We start from the raw sequence: 17,752 nt of genomic DNA on the forward strand, positions 1-17,752 counted from the left end.
GCACCTCACACAACACACCTCTAAATATCACCCCACACATCACAACACACATCACTCTACACATCACCCACACCACCCCATTGCACCGCAAAGACACCCCAGGTTCTCTGAGGAGGAGCTCAGGGTCATGGTGGAGGAAATCTTCCGGGTAGAGCCACAGCTATTCGGATCACAGGTGCAGCACACCTCCATAGCTAGGAAGATGGAGCTATGGCAAAGAATCGTGGACAGGGTCAATGCAGTTGGACAGCACCCAAGAACTAGGGATGACATCAGGAAGAGGTGGAACGACCTATGGGGGAAGGTACGTTACGTGGTCTCAAGACACCACATCGCAGTACAGAGGACTGCCGGCGGACCCCAACCTCCTCCCTCACAACTAACAACATGGGAGGAGCAGGTCTTGGCTATACTGCCTCCTGAGGGCCTCGCAGGAGTAGCTGGAGGAATGGACTCTGGTAAGACAAATCTTTACTACCTTATCCCCCACTCTACCTGCATGCCATCACATACCCCCACCCTCACCCCCATCATTCCAGCTCCTCACACATGTCCAAATATCACAAACCACCCATCCCAAACCCAAGCCCTGCATGCAACACCAAAGCATGGACACCCATCACCAAAGCATGGCCACTGCACATACCCATACACCCCCCTAAACCATTATCACACAAGGTCCTACACAGGAATGCAAGCACTGGGGTACACGGCCATCCACCCATTGCACACCATGGCACACACAGATGCAATAATCATGCTTTTACACCCCTGCAGGACCCCTACCCAACGTCACCGGACAGGAGCGTCCAGATATGTCCACTCCACCCACAGAAGAGGACCACAGTGATGACAGCAGCTCTGTCCAACTGGATCTAGAGGCCCATCTGGGACCTCAGGACAGTTGGTTCCCCTCACACTGGCACAAGCCGCTACAGACTTTCCCCACTATGGAAACACCAGTACAGCACCCACCCAGCGGGCCCATACCTCTGTCCCCAGGACACGTCAAGCAGCAGTGTGTCCACCACTACAGGGAACCCAGGCTAACCCACCACCCCAACAACACCAGGGACCTGGGGGCAGTGGTAGTGGGCACACGGTTCAGGGGACAGAGGCCCAGGAACACAGGGGAACTGGAAGGGCTGCTGTGGAACAGGGGGAGGACAGGCCCAGGGAACCCACTCTCCACCAGGCCCTCTCCAACATCATGGGAGCCTACCACCATTCCCAGGAGACAATGGCAACGGTACTGGCCACGTTTCAGGAGACCCAGCGGCTGCAGGAGGAACAGTATTTGGGCTTCAGGGAGGAACTCAAATCTATCAATTCCACCCTGGCCACCATTGTAGGGATGCTGAAGGAACTCGTCAACACCAGGAGGGACACTGTGGCACAACAAGGGGCCCCTGACACTAGCCTGGATGATGAACTGCCCACCACCACGCCGGCGCTAGTGGACAGGAGGCACCGCCACAGGACCACCACACCAGCACCCCACCCTCTGCAGAGGGAGAACCACCCCGCAAACGGTCCCTGAGATCCAGGACAAAGACAGAGAATGATGCCAAGACTCCCGCCAAGAAATGAGACCACACTGATTGTCATCCTTTTGTCCCACCTTATCACCCTGTCCATCCTTAAACTGCCCCAGCTCCACTTCCTATGCCCCTTTGGACAATGCACCTGGGAGACTAATAGACCAGACTCTGCCATGGACATTCCTCCACCATCACCCCTCACCATTTTACAATCCCCTCCAATATTGAGCAATTAAATAAACACCCTTGAAGCACAAAACAATCAGGAGTCTGTCTGTGATTTGTAAATTGTGTATTAGCAATTACAGTGGCAAAATGCTCATTCAAATGTAATGTCAACATACCCATGTCAAACAGCTATAGTCCATGAGGAAACAAGGCAGATGTCACACAGTGGGACCCACATCTGTGAAATCGTAAGGGAAAGTGACAACTCAGTGACCATACACTGGGTGAAAATGACAGACAGTAGAGAGGTAGGACATTTAAATCAGATGTAGCAGTCAGTGTTGTCTTCTTACCTGTGTCTCACTGGAAGTATTGCAGGATTACCGTGTTCCTGTTGTCGATGTCCTCTTCTTCTGCTTCCTCGTCTTCACTGTCCACAGGCTCCACAGCTGCCACAACACCTCCATCGGGACCATCCTCCTGCAGAAAAGGCACCTGTTGTCGCAAAGCCAAGTTGTGAAGCATACAGCAGGCCACGATGATCTGGCATACCTTCTTTGGTGAGTAGAATAGGGAACCACCTGTCATATGGAGGCACCGGAACCTGGCTTTCAGGAGGCCAAAGGTCCGCTCTATAATCCTCCTAGTCCGCCCATGGGCCTCATTGTAGCGTTCCTCTGACCTTGTCCTGGGATTCCTCACTAGGGTCAGTAGTCATGACAGGTTGGGGTAACCAGAGTCACCTGCAAATGGCGAGGGACAACTGTTAGACTCACACGAACTCATAGGGACATCCACAGACCCAGACAACTATTCCCACTGTATTGGGTCCATGTGCTCACCTAATAGCCACACCCGGTGCCTCTGGAGTTGCCCCATCACATAAGGGATGCTGCTATTCCGCAGGATGTAAGCGTCATGCACTGAGCCAGGGAATTTGGCATTAACATAAGAGATGTACTGGTCTGCCAAACACACCATCTGCACATTCATGGAATGGTATCTCTTCCGGTTTCTGTACACCTGTTCACTTCTGCGGGGGGTACCAAGGCCACATGTGTCCCATCAATGGCACCTATGATGTTGGGGATATGTCCCAGGGCATAGAAATCACCTTTCACTGTAGGCAAATCCTCCACCTGAGGGAAAACGATGTAGCTCCACATGTGTTTCAGCAGGGCAGACAACACTCTGGACAACACATTGGAAAACATAGGCTGGGACATCCCTGATGCTATGGATACTGTAGTTTGAAAAGACCCACTTGCTAGGAAATGGAGTACTGACAGCACCTGCACTTGAGGGGGGATTCCTGTGGGATGGCGGATAGCTGACATCAGGTCTGGTTCCAACTGGGCACACTGTTCATGGATTGTGGCTCGATCAAGCCTGCAGGTGATGATCACATGTCGCTCCTCCATTGTCGACAGGTCCACCAGCGGTCTGTACACCGGAGGATGCCGCCATCTCCTCACATGCCCCAGCGGACGGTGCCTATGGAGGAGAACAGCGAGCAAAGTCGAAGTCAGGAAACGTACACCTCCTACAACCACTACCTCTTCCTCCACTCCCAAACCCCCTCTAGCTACCCATCCCAGTGTTCCTAAGAAACTTTTCCTGCCCAACCTTGAACTCTTTCCCTCACCTCCCCCACCCCTTCAGTCTCCTAGGGCCCGACTCTCCAGGTCCCAACCTAGCACCTCAGCCACAACATCGGTGGGACCAGTGGTGCCAGTAGTCACCGGATTATGGAGTGCACCAGGCAGCAGGGCAGCCAGTGTGGCAAGGAGCCAGAGTGTGGACAGTCCCCCACCTGTCAAGCAAATAAAGTTGGCCAGTGCCCGGCGGGAGAGGGGAAAGAAATCAGCCACCAAAGCCGCTCCCAGGGGTAAAGTTGGGAGTGTGGAGACAGCTGCGACACCATCCAAGCTGGGGAAGGGGCACACTAAAACCGGCAAGTCTGGGAAGATCAGCACGGCGGACAAGACTGCCAGCAGCCCCGCTGTCCAGGACAAGACCACTAGCAGCCCCGCTGCCCAAGAGAGGACCGCCAGCAGCAGCCCAGCTGCCCAAGACAGTACCGCCAGCAGCAGCCCCGCTGCCCAGGACAAGACAGCCAGCAGCCCCGCTGACCAAGACAGGACTGCCAGGTGCCCCGCTGCTCAATACAGGACCGCCAGCAGCACCCTGCTGCCCAGGACAAGACCGTCAGCAGCCCCGCTGCCCAAGACAGGACCGCCAGCAGCAGCCCCGCTGCCCAGGACAGGACCGCCAGCAGCCTCGCTGCCCAAGACAGGACTGCCAGCAGCAGCCCGCTGCCCAAAACAGGACCCCCAGCAGCCTCGCTGCCCAAGACAGGACCGCCAGCAGCAGCCCCACTGCCCAAAACAGGACCGCCAGCAGCAGCCCCGCTGCCCAGGACAAGACCGCCAGCAGCCCCGCTGCCCAAGAGAGGACCGCCAGCAGCAGCCCGCTGCCCAAGACAGGACCGCCAGCATCCCCGCTGCCCAAGACAAGACCGCCAGCAGCAGCCCCGCTGCCCAGGACAAGACCGCCAGCAGCACCTCAGGGCAGTGAGCGCCAATGATTACTACGCTACTGAGGCCGCCACGGACAGGATGAAGCACTGTGGGCACCAAGCCCCCTCCAGAACCAGTGGAGAAAAGCATCCACTACCTCAGTCCTTGGCAGGATGAAGCACTCTGTGCACAAATCCCCCTCCAGAACCAGTGGAGAAAGACATCTACTACCTCAGTCCTTGGCAGGATGAAGCACTCTGGGCACAAAGCCCCCACCAGACCCAGTGGAGTATCACATCCACTACCTCAGTCCTTGGCAGGATGAAGCACTCTGGGCACAAAGCCCCCTCCAGAACCAGTGGAGACTGTTATCCACTTGAGAGACTGTGGCTTTGCACTCCCCAGGATTGAACAGTGGGCAACCCACCCACTGTAGAGACTTGAGAGACTGTGGCTTTGCACTCCCCAGGATTGAACAGTAGGCAAACCACCCACTGTAGAGACTTGGGAGGCTGTGGCTTTGCACTTCCCAGGATACATCAATGGGCATGGAGCCCCCTGGTGGATCTGGCATTGTGCACTAATCCGGCTGAGGTGCCCCCCCCTTCCCTTCCCCCTGAGGTGCCTGTTTTATTTCTACCTGATGCCCCTGCAGTGTTCTCTCCGTCTTGTTCAGGTATCTTGTGTGGGCCTCGCCCATGCCTTTTGGGCCCAGTGGTCCACGGACTATGATGGTGGAATCCCTTGGACTTGTGTTCTTGGTGTATTTAATTGTTCATAGTGTAAATGTGTATATTTTTGATTCATGTATTTAAATATATTACAATCATTTGACTCATTTCCTTTTGTCCATGCATTCTTCCGGGGGGGTTGGGGGGTGTAACTGTGATGTATCAATATGTATTGGTATGTGTGTTGTCGTGGGTGAGGGTGGGGGTGGGGGTGTTGCATATTACGTGCGTGTCACAGTTTTTTCCCTCCCCTGTGTCGTAGGTGCAGTACTCACCATGGTCTTCGCCGCCGGCGTTCGTGCTCCTGGTAGAGGAGCAGGAAGATAAAGGCAGGTAGAATTTGGAGTTCCGGCTCCAGGGCGTCCTGGTTCCTCGTGGGTGTGTAGAGGTGAGTGTTTTCCCTTCGAAGTCCTGTTTCCGCCATGTTTTTATAATACTAGTGGTCTGCTGTCATTTTTAAGCAGTTGTCTAATATTTGCCTTTTCCCACTAAAGGGAAAAGTCCCTTACCTTAAAGAAATGTTGCATATCTCAGCAAGGACTGCAAATATCTTTCCTGCCACTAATTTCAAATATACCGGGGAGCATCTTAATATCATGTGCATCTATCTATATGTCAATTCAGACCCATTTGCCTATGCAACTCGTGCGTTGCTTTGCATATCTTGTCAACAAATTAAGTCAGAGGTTTTTAGATTGGAGCATGGTCTATCCAGCTTATAAATAATTAATCATAAGTTCCAATCAAGTACACGTTGCTCTAATACTCACCAGGTTATTAGAAAGTGATTGTTTTCTCAGCTAGACCTCGGATATTGAAACCACTAGTTTTGGGGGGTTTCTGTTGCTTTGTAAGCCACTGTGTAGGTAGAGCTGATGCACACTTTAATTTGAAATGAAAAGACATGCATTGATACATCAATATCAGTAAGTCTCATGGAGAGATTTATGCTAAATTTAGCAGTTGCTTGGAGCAGTCAGGTATGCTCCAACTTTCCAATTTTCTTTTAGATTCATACAATGGGAAAAAGTTAAACAGGTGAAAAAAGAGGTGTTCTAACATTTAGCACCCATGGAAAATGTTGTTTTTGCGTACAGCCCAGAATGGGTCCATACCGAACTTGGCATTAAATTACACTTTACTCACAAAGTGTAAATTTATTGGTTTTGTGTAAATCCATTCAGTTGTTTTAAGGTATAAGCCTTTGAAAATGTTGCTGAGCAGGCTTTAAAAAGTTTAATATTTTTGGAAATCCTCGCCATTTTAAACATAGAAGGTTCAGACATCCGATGTGTGCCATTTCTCCCATATTGACATTCAAGTTCATGGTTTTAAAAGTATAACTGTGGAACAATATTGAAAGACCATATTTAAGAGAAGGCTAAGCACACTCATACTACCATGCCAAGGCAGGTCGATCTTAAAATGGCTACCCCACGCCCTTATTAAAAAAAATTAAAAACAGTTGAGGGGTTATTGGCAGTGGCCTTCTCTACAGGATTACGCCCAAACATTTTGCCTTTCTCCTCCTACTTTTTGCTGGATGTTTGCTTGTTGGCCTTAGGACTCTGTGCACCTCACCACTGCTAATCAGTGCTAAAGTGCTTATGCTCTCTCCCTAAAACATGATTAGATTGGCATATACCTGACTAGCACATTAAGTTACCATGGAAGTCCCTAGTAGAGTGATATACCGTATACCTAGGGTCTGTGAATTAAATGCTCCCAGTCAGCCTGCAGCACCTATTGTGCCACACACTTAAGTAGCACTTTAAAACATGTCCCAGGCCTGCCATTGCAGCTTGAAAGAAATGTCCCACTGCCATGTCATCTTGGCATTTAAAACCACTTGTAAAGTCTTAAACACCCCTTTTATTACATATGAGTCACCCCTAGAGTAGGCCCGAAGTCGCCTTTAGGGCAGGGTGCTAGGTATTTAAAAGGTAGGACATATACTTTTTGTTTTACATGTCCTATTAATGAAAAACTCCCAAATTCATTTTTCACTACTGTGAGGCCTACTCCTCCCATAGGATAACATTGGGGATTCCTTAATATATTTAACAGACTGTAATTCTTAAACCAGAGGTGGTATATAGATCATGTTAGGTGTGTATGAACTAGTAATAATAAACCCTCTTTAAGGGTGTAGTCGGATTTATCATTTCAAGTTTTAAAAAGCCACTTTTAGAAAGTTGGCCTTTTTCCTGCCCATAGCCCTCTGTGCCTGCAGCCTGTCTTAGGTCACATGACTGGGTGTTACTGGCAGTTAGCCACAATAGTGGTATTAGCAGAGCCTAAAATGGCCGTTAACTGACTTGACAGGGGAAGAGCTAAGAACAGCCCCACTTGCACCTGAATAGACTGTGCTCTGCTACCATACAATAGGCTTAACGGCCCTGTATTGTCAGTGCAGCCAGCTAGGAGCCAGGGCAGGGAAGGCAGGAAACTACGTAACTTCAAAGATCCATTCTGGAAACATCTCCCAATAACTAGGAGCAGGTTGCCAGGGTTTAAAATAGAGCTCCCAGACCAGCTCTTCAGTTAACTACTGGAACTGCAGAAGGACTCTTAGAGGAATGCCTACTGCTGTGACCATCTGTGCACTCTGCAAGACTGCTGATGCACCTTGAAGGACTGCTTTGCTGTGTGGAGCCTGCCTCCAACCTTCAGAAGCCAGCCCTGAGGCGGAGCTCTGCGTCTTCATCTACACCCAGGACTTCAGTAGTAACTCCAAGGGCTAGTTTTGCTTGACTCATGCTCATAGCCACAGGGACATAACAGGCTAACACCATATTGAACCCACACCTGGACCCCGCCTAAGTAATTCCTGAATCCCCAAGTGGTCTCCATCCACTTGCGGACACTTAGTTGTGGTGCTAAATGTGCCTAGACGTCCATCTTCTAAAACTGAGGACTTGCTATTTTGAACCTTAAATTTAAAAATTCATAACTGTGGTTCTACTAATTAGATTTTGATAGTATTGGTGTCAAATAATTTATGAAAATGTTCTATATTTTCCTAAGTCATTTTGGGATGGTGTGTTGTTTTTTCACTGTGTTGCTGTTTGTGTACTGCATAAATTCTTAATACATTGCCTTAAAGTTTTACCTGACTGCTTTTTTGCCAAGCTACCCAGGGTTAAGCACAAGTTAAGTATGTGACTTTTTGTGGTTCACCCTGCCAGGGATTGTGACTATTGCTTGATCACACGCCACGCAACTAACAACCTAATTTCTCACATGGGTCCACTGATAATTTTCAGTTTTTGCTGTATCCTGATATATATAATGGCAGTCAGAGTCAGTTGCACCAAGACAGGTACCATAGACCCCAGCCACCATTGTAAGTGTTGGGTTACCCTGATTCAAAAAAGGGTTCACAAACAGGGCATCTTTCTGTCTAAGTACCACGAACTCAAGACAATCTTCACCAATCCATGCATCTAAATATGGTGGTTTACAGTCATGAATTTGGAACGTCAAATCCACGGAAGGAGAAGCACGGGTAAGTGAAGCTTGCTCAGGGTTTTAGGTACCAAACCAACATCTGTGATTCTAAAAGAAAAAATAAATAAATTATTAAAACAATTCCTGGCCATAGAGGGCCAACCCCTATGTGCTGAAGGGGTTGGAAACTTGCAGGGGTGCCATGCAGTCAAGACCTGCTGTGCATGTCCAAAGGCTGTGCTCAGTGGATGCCGACTGCCCATAGCAAGTTGAGATGGTGCCTGGCCAAACTGCAGGTCATGCAGCCAACCCCTGTAATGCACATGCAAAAGCCTTGCTCAGACGGGGATGGCAACCCACAGTGGGTTGGCTTCAGGACTTAATGGCAGGCAGGTGCATTGGAGTCTGGAAGTTTAAAAAAGTCATTGTAAATCTTGTATTTCATGGAAAAGGGAACATTTAAAAACTGAGTTATAGCTGTGGTTGGAACTGCAAAACACTGACATTTAACAGTTATGTTTAGCAAAGCACAGAGCACCTGCCATACTTCATGCTGACTGCCGTACTCAAAACGCCAATTTTCCAACAGAACAGAAACATAAAAAAGCTATCAAGAGAATAGCACGTTGGCAGGTATGAGATGTGGTGCCTTATGAGTGTTGCTAATGTAACTGGTGAATTTCAGGGGGGTTTGCACGCCTGAGTCAGAACCACAACTTAGTTTCAACTATGATTGTTTAATTAAATATATACCATGTTCAAGTCATCTGATTACAGATGAGAGAGCGTAGCTTATATAATCCATATTAACATAAATTGTTTATGAATTAATGTGTGATACTGCCGCATAAAACTGTATTAGTAATTTTGCTTAAACATGTACCTGAATTGTGAACAGGGGGATTGGCCGCCAATGTATACGTAGACTAATAATGATGACTAAAATGTTTATATTGTGTTTAAATAAGTTTATACTAATGATTGCGTTATTGAATCTGTGCTGAAATCCTTATAGGCTTTAAGTTAGCAAGAGCCGAAGCTTAGCTGCTTGACTCTCATATTAAATGTATTTTCTATTTTGCAGTGTGCTGACTCACAAAAGGACATGACCCGGTATGTTCTTTTTCTTCAAACTAAAAGACGAATGTAACCATTTTAGATCTGTTCCCATAGCTTTTTCTTGCTTGCAGAATAATGTTAAAATAAAATGAAACAGTGTAGACTAATGTAATGTACAAGGTCATTCAAACTGGTTAAAACAATGAAGTTACTGACCAAAAGATGTGCAAAGAATTACAGAAAGATGAAATCATACCGGACGTGCCACCTCTGAAGACGTCAATTATGGAGACCAATCAAAGACTTGTAAAATAATATGGGGTGAAGAGTTAGGTGACCTAATGTGTTTTCTGATAGGTTAAAGATAGTGGGTTATAACAAATGCCCAATTACATTTTGGGGGAATGTACAACGAAAAAGGGATAAAAACCCATGTCACGGGGAGTCAAGAGAGGTGGGTTAGGGAATGCTATTGATTTTATCCAGAAACTCTGTCACTCTGTTTGGGGACTTGTTGGTTTACTTAAAACCATCCTCGCTCTTAGAATTGTCCATTTTACACTTTACCTCCTTGTTAGAAATGGGGTTTTTGGTTGGCAGTCAGGTTACCTCCTGTCCAAGCAAAAGCCCTCACTCTAGTCAGGGTAAGTCACACACTATCCAAGATTATCCTGTGCCCACCCTCTGGTAGCTTGGCACGAGCAGTCAGGCTTAACTTAGAAGGCAATGTGTAAAGTATTTGTGCAATAAATCATACAATACCACCATATAGCACCACAAAAATACACCACACAGTGTTTAGAAAAATATATAATATTTATCAGGATAATTGTAGGTCAAAAAGAATAAAGTTGCAATGGAAAATTGTAGAAATATCACAGGGAAGTGATATAAAGTGTCTTAAGTCTTTAGAATGCAATACAGTGTCTTTCAAGCACAAAGTACCTGGTTTCTGGTGGAAAATCTCCTCAGAGGGCCACAGGAGAAGAGATGCGTGGAAAAAGGGGTGTGTGCGTCGATTTCTCCTCAGCACACACAGACTTGCGTCGGTCTTTTCCACGCGGGGAAGTCGGGCGTCGTTTTCCGGCGCGCAGACAGTCTCTTTTTGTGGATCGCGGGGATTACCAGATGTCCCGGGTCTGTGCGTGGATTCTCCTGCTTGTTTTCCGGCTGCGCGTCGTTCTGCGGGGCTGCACGTCGAAGTTTCGATCTCACGGTAGGCGTCGCGTCGATTTCTCCTTGGAAGTCGGGCGGCGTTGTCCTTGCGAGGCCGTGCGTCGAAAGTTTGGTCTCACGGCAGGCGTCGCGTCGATTTCTCCTTGGAAGTCGGGCGGCGTTGTCCTTGCGAGGCCGTGCGTCAAAGTTTCGCACTCACGGTGGGCGTCGCGTCGATTTCTCCTGGAAAGTCGAGCGGCTTTGTCCTTGCGAGGTTGTGCGTCGAAGTCTCGATCGCCCCGAGGGCGTAGCGTCGATCAGCGTCGGTGTGCGGCGTTTTTCTCGCCGCGAAACAAGCTGTGCGTCGAAATTTTCGGCGCACGGAGCGTCCAAGTGAAAGGAAGAAGTCTTTTTGGTCCTGAGACTTCAAGGAACAGGAGGCAAGCTCTATCCAAGCCCTTGGAGAGCACTTTCACAGCCAGACAAGAGTTCAGCAAGGCAGCAGGGCAACAGCAAGACAGCAGTCCTTTGTAGAAAGCAGACAGGTGAGTCCTTTGAGCAGCCAGGCAGTTCTTCTTGGCAGGATGTAGTTTCTGGTTCCGGTTTCTTCTCCAGCAAGTGTCTGATGAGGTAGGGCAGAGGCCCTGTTTTATACCCAAATGTGCCTTTGAAGTGGGGGAGACTTCAAAGAGTGGCTAAGAAGTGCACCAGGTCCCCTTTCAGTTCAATCCTGTCTGCCAGGGTCCCAGTAGGGGGTGTGGCAGTCCTTTGTGTGAGGGCAGGCCCTCCACCCTCCCAGCCCAGGAAGACCCATTCAAAATGCAGATGTATGCAAGTGAGGCTGAGTACCCTGTGTTTGGGGTGTGTCTGAGTGAATGCACAAGGAGCTGTCAACTAAACCTAGCCAGACGTGGATTGTAAGGCACAGAAGGATTTAAGTGCAAAGAAATGCTCACTTTCTAAAAGTGGCATTTCTAGAATAGTAATATTAAATCCGACTTCACCAGTCAGTAGGATTTTGTATTACCATTCTGGCCATACTAAATATGACCTCCCTGCTCCTTTCAGATCAGCAGCTGCCACTTCAACAGTGTATGAGGGCAGCCCCAATGTTAGCCTATGAAGGGAGCAGGTCTCCCAGCAGTGCAAAAACGAATTTAGGAGTTTTACACTACCAGGACATATAACTACACAGGTACATGTCCTGTCTTTTACCTACACAGCACCCTGCTCTAGGGGATACCCAGGGCACACATTAAGGGTGACTTATATGCAGAAAAAGGGGAGTTCTAGGCTTGGCAAGTACTTTTAAATGCCAAGTCGAGGTGGCAGTGAAACTGCACACACAGGCCTAGCAATGGTAGGCCTGAGACAAGGAAAAGGGGCTACTTAAGTGGGTGGCACAATCCGTGCTGCAGGTCCACTAGTAGCATTTAATCTATATGCCCTAGGCACCTGGAGTGCACATGACTGGGGACTTATAAGTAGATTAAATAGTTCAATCAGGTATGATCCAAAGTTACCATGTTTACAGAGAGAGAGCATATACACTTTATCACTGGTTAGCAGTGGTAAAGTGCGCAGAGTCTAAAAACCAGCAAAAACAGTATCCAAAACGAGGAGGGAGGCAGGCAAAAAGTTAGGGGTGACTACCCTAAGGCTGTCAGGTCTAACATGTGTCCCCCCCAGCTGAAAGTGGGGAGAGCTACCCGACCTCCTGGGAGCTCTCATCGCTAAGGCGGAAGTACCTGGAGAGACCATCAGCATTGGCGTGGTCAACCCCTGGGCGATGTTCCACCGTAAAGTCCATCCCCTGTAGGGAAATGGACCACCTCAGAAGTTTTGGATTCTCACCCCTCATCTGCATGAGCCATCTGAGGGGCCTGTGGTCTGTCTGAACTAGGAAGTGAGTCCCAAACAGGTAGGGCCTCAGCTTCTTCAGTGCCCAGACCACAGCAAAAGCTTCTCTTTCAATAGCACTCCACCTCTGTTCCCGTGGTAATAGCCTTCTGCTAATAAAGACTACCGGTTGATCTTGGCCCTCCTCATTTAGCTGTGCTAGGACTGCCCCTATGCCATGCTCTGAAGCGTCTGTCTGCACGATAAATTCCTGGGAGTAGTCAGGGGCCTTGAGCACGGGGGCCGTGCACATGGCTTCCTTTAGGGCGTCAAAGGCTTTCTGACAAGCCTCTGTCCAATTCACCAACCTAGGTTGCTTCTTGGACGTGAGTTCTGTCAAGGGGGACACAATGGTACCATAGCCCTTGACAAACCTGCGGTAGTATCCGGTGAGGCCTAAAAAGGCTCTCACCTCAGTCTGGGTTCGAGGTGGTTGCCAGGCCTTGATAGTTTCGATCTTGGCCTGGAGTGGCTGCACCTTGCCACCACCTACTAGGTGTCCCAAGTACACCACGGAACCCTGCCCAATCTGGCACTTACTAGCCTTGATGGTCAGGCCTGCCTGTTGCAGGGCCTGAAGCACCTCCTTGAGGTGGAGCAGGTGTTCCTCCCAGCTGGAACTGTAGACAGCTATGTCATCCAGGTAGGCTGCACAGAAGGCATCCTTGCCAGCCAGGACCCCGTTAACCAACCGTTGGAAGGTAGCGGGGGCATTTTTCAATCCAAACGGCATCACCCGGAACTGGTAATGGCCGTCAGGGGTGGAAAAGGCGGACCTTTCCTTAGCCCCCTCAGTCAGGGCGATCTGCCAGTACCCTGAAGTAAGATCAAACGTACTCAGGAACTTGGCAGCGCCTAGCCTGTCCACGAGCTCATCAGCTCGGGGGATGGGGTGAGCATCAGTCCGTGTGACTGAGTTGAGACCCCGGTAGTCCACGCAGAACCGGAGTTCTGGCTTCGCGCCTGGGGCAGTAGCCTTGGGGACCAACACCACGGGGCTGGCCCAGGGACTACTGGACTTCTCAATAACCCCTAGCGTCAACATCTTGGAGACCTCCTCCTTGATGCTGGCCTTCACCTTATCTGACAACCTGTAAATTTTGTTCTTCACAGGGAGACTGTCACCGGTGTCAATATCATGAACACAGAGGTGGGTCAGTCCCGGAGTAAGGGAGAAGAGGGGGGAGAACTGCTCCAACAGCTCATAGCAGTCTCCTTTCTGGTTTAGAGTCAGGGAGTCAGACAGAATGACCCCGCTTACGGACCCATCACCTTCTTGGGCAGAGAGGAGGTCCGGGAGAGGTTCACTCTCCTCTTCCATTCCTTCATCTGTGACCAGAAGCATGTTGATCTCCGACCTCTCAAAATGAGCTTTTAGTCGGTTCATGTGGAGCACCCTTAGGGGGTTCCTAGGGGTTTGGAGGTCCACTAGGTAAGTGGCCTCCCCTTTCCGCTCCTTTATTTCAAATGGGCCAGACCAGCGGTCCTGGAGAGCTCTGGGCTCTACTGGCTCCATTACCCACACTTTGTCTCCAGGTTGAAACTCTACCAGAGTGGCCTTCTGGTCATACCATTGTTTCATCACCTCTTGACTGGCCTCCAGGTTACTTTGGGCCTCTTTCCAGAAGCGGGTCATCTGATTGCGGAGGGCCAACATGTAGCTGACCACGTCCTGAGGGGGTGTCTTTGGAGCGTTCTCCAATCCCTCCTTGACAATGCTTAAGGGTCCCCTGACGGGGTACCCATAGAGAAGCTCAAAGGGACTGAACCCTACCCCCCTCTGGGGGACCTCTCTGTAAGCAAAGAGAAGGCATGGTAAGAGGACGTCCCATTTACGCCTCATGGCCTCAGGGAGGCCACCAATCATGCCTTTCAGGGTCTTGTTGAATCTCTCCACAAGCCCATTAGACTGGGGGTGATAGGGTGTGGTGAACTTGTAGGTTACACCACACGCATCCCACAGATGCTTCATGTACGCGGACATGAAGTTAGTGCCTCTGTCAGACACTATCTCCTTGGGGAATCCCACACGGGTAAATATCCCCATCAGGGTTCTGGCTACCACCGATGCAGTTACGGTCCTCAGAGGGATTGCCTCTGGGTACCGGGTGGCATGGTCCACCAAAACCAGGATAAACCTGTTGCCTAAGGCAGTTTTGGGGTCCAAGGGGCCAACAATGTCGACGCCCACCCTTTCAAAGGGGGTGCCAACGACAGGAAGTGGAATCAGGGGGGTTTTAACCCTCTTTCCTGCTTTACCACTAGCCTGGCAGGTAGGACAAGCCCTGCAGAATTTGTCTGAGTGTGTCCTCATTTTGGGCCAGTGAAAGTGGGTGACAAGCCTGTTGAAGGTCTTGTCTTGTCCCAAATGTCCTGCCAGGGGAATGTCGTGAGCCAGACCCAGTAGGAAGGCTCGGTAACATTGGGGGACCACCAGCACACGTGCTGCCCCAAAGACCGGAACCCTAGGCTCACTGTAGAGGAGATCATTCTCCCAATATAGGTGGTGATTGCCAGAGGCGTCACCTGCTGCCTGGTTTAAGGCTTGTTTCCTCAACCCTTCTAGAGTGGGACACTCTTTCTGCGCCTTGCAGAATTCCTCCCTGGTGGGTCCACCCTCAACTTGCCAGCCAGCAAGCTCCGGTAAGTCACCTAGGGTGGCAATGTCTTCCCCAGTTGGCTCGGGAGTCTCCTCCTCAGGAGCCCCGTCAGCCACTGTGGGAACTTCTGGGGCCGGTTTCCCGCGCCCCTCGTCCCTCCTCTTGGCAGCTCCCTGGGCCATCGTTCCAGGCTCCAGATGCCCTTGACTTCCCTCTCGGTCAGCCATGGACCGGGTGGTCATGCAGACCCACTCAGGTAACCCTAACATCTCCAGGTGAGATCTGAGCTCTACTTCTTTCCAAGCAGTATGCTCTAGATCATTGCCTAACAGACAATCTACAGGCATGGCAGGACTCAGAGCTACTTTCAGAGTACCAGAGACCCCCCCCCACTCAAAGGGAACCCGAGCCACCGGTAGGTGACTCTCGCGATTGTCAGCGACTATGACCTGGTGGAATGTATTAGGGATTATCTGCTCTGTGGACACCAGCTGACTCTTGATAGTAGTCATACTGGCTCCTGTGTCACGCAGAGCCTCCACCTTCTGCCCATCAATGAGGACCCACTGCCGGTACTTGGAAGTATTTTTAGGCATGTGGACCTTGGACATCATTTCTCCTTCTCCCAGGGACACTAGGGAAATCTCTACCTGCTCCCCAAAGCTAGTGGGGTCCATCTCCCCCCCGAGTGCTACACTAGTCAACCCAGGTGCCTGTCCGGTAGTGGACGGTGCCCTCTTGGGGCACTGTGGATCGCCTTTGTAGTGACCATATTGGTAACACTCCATGCATTTGGGGCTAGATTTTCCTGACCTGTCAAATGTCCCTGGTTTCTTCCCAAATTTGGAAAAGGAAGGGTTGCCACCCCCTCCCTGGGAATTCTTTTGGGGGCCTTTAGAGAGTTCCTTATCTATAAGTTTATCTCCCCCCTCTTTCTTCTGTTGGGAACCCTGACCACCTTTGTGGGAGTCCCCCCAGGTACCTTTTTGGACACTCTGGTGCTAACCCAGAGGTCCGCCTCCTCAGCAAGCTTCCTGGGATCAGTCAGCTTACTATCCACTAGGTGCTGGCGCAAATCGGTATAAGTAACATTAAGCATATGCTCTCTCAGGATCAAGTCATATAAACCTTTATAATCTGCTACTTTGTTGCCCCGCACCCATCCATTCAGTGCCTTACTAGAGAAATCAAAGAAATCTACCCATGTTTGTGTGGTTTGTTTGGTGCTGTCCCTGAACCTCTGACGGTATCCCTCAGGGGTCAGCCCAAACTTGGCAAGTAAAGTGGCTTTCTGGAGTGGGTATGTGTTTTGATCCGGTGGATCCAATGTGAGAAGTGTGTCCCTCCCCAATGGCGGCACATAACCCCACATAGCTACCCCCCATTGCCCTTCAGGAACCTCATGAGCCCTTAGTGCAACTTCATAAGCAGCTAACCATTTATCTATGTCATCTCCCACCACAAAACTGGGCACCACATTTTTGGGTATACGAACCTTCTTTTCTCCAGCAGGTCCTGTCTGTATGCTGCCACCATTATTGCTGGATTCAGACTGTCTTGCCTTGATCTCCAGCTCCTTGAGACTCAGTTCATGAGCCAACAATAGTTTCTTTTCAGCCAACGCTCTTTCAGCTTCCACTTGTTTGGCTGCTCTTTCAGCTTCTGCTTGTTTGGCTGTTCTTTCAGCTTCAATCTGTTTGGCTGCTCTTTCAGCCTCAGCTTGTTTGGCTTCTCTTTCTGCCCTCCTCTCCTCCTGTTGTGCCTCAATTTTCAGTTTTGCCATTTGCAATTGGAACTCCCTTTCCTCTCTCCTTTCCTCTGCGGTCAGGCTTTGCATGGAGACACTGCTCCCTGGTCTGGAAGGGTGCACAATTGCAGTGGTAACACCATCCATAGATAGTGAAAATCCTTCTGAGGGGCCATTTTCTGGCTCCTCTTCCTCATCATCCTCTAAATGGGCTTCTGCCCAGGCCCTCAGCGCCACTTGAAAGTCCTCCTTTCTGGAGGCCCCTTGGGTGGGTACCCTTAATGCCCTGCAGAATCCTCTTAGTTGTTTGACCGTGTATGTATCCAACTGGACTAGGTCAAAGTCCCCTGTCTGAGACCCAGTCAGAGACATGTTGAGTGAGGATTTAGTTTTTGAAAATTGTCAGGAAAAAACGGATTTTCAAAAAGAGATAAAAACCAAGTTGACCTTCAACTGTGGGTATGTAGTGAAATACTTAGCTACTGTATGTCACTGCACAAATACAAGTCCTATCCTCACCGCTGATCACCAATGTTAGAAATGGGGTTTTTGGTTGGCAGTCAGGTTACCTCCTGTCCAAGCAAAAGCCCTCACTCTAGTCAGGGTAAGTCACACACTATCCAAGATTATCCTGTGCCCACCCTCTGGTAGCTTGGCACGAGCAGTCAGGCTTAACTTAGAAGGCAATGTGTAAAGTATTTGTGCAATAAATCATACAATACCACCATATAGCACCACAAAAATACACCACACAGTGTTTAGAAAAATATATAATATTTATCAGGATAATTGTAGGTCAAAAAGAATAAAGTTGCAATGGAAAATTGTAGAAATATCACAGGGAAGTGATATAAAGTGTCTTAAGTCTTTAGAATGCAATACA

This window comes from Pleurodeles waltl, chromosome 10 (genome assembly GCF_031143425.1).
Source record: "Pleurodeles waltl isolate 20211129_DDA chromosome 10, aPleWal1.hap1.20221129, whole genome shotgun sequence".
Lineage (NCBI taxonomy): Eukaryota > Metazoa > Chordata > Amphibia > Caudata > Salamandridae > Pleurodeles > Pleurodeles waltl.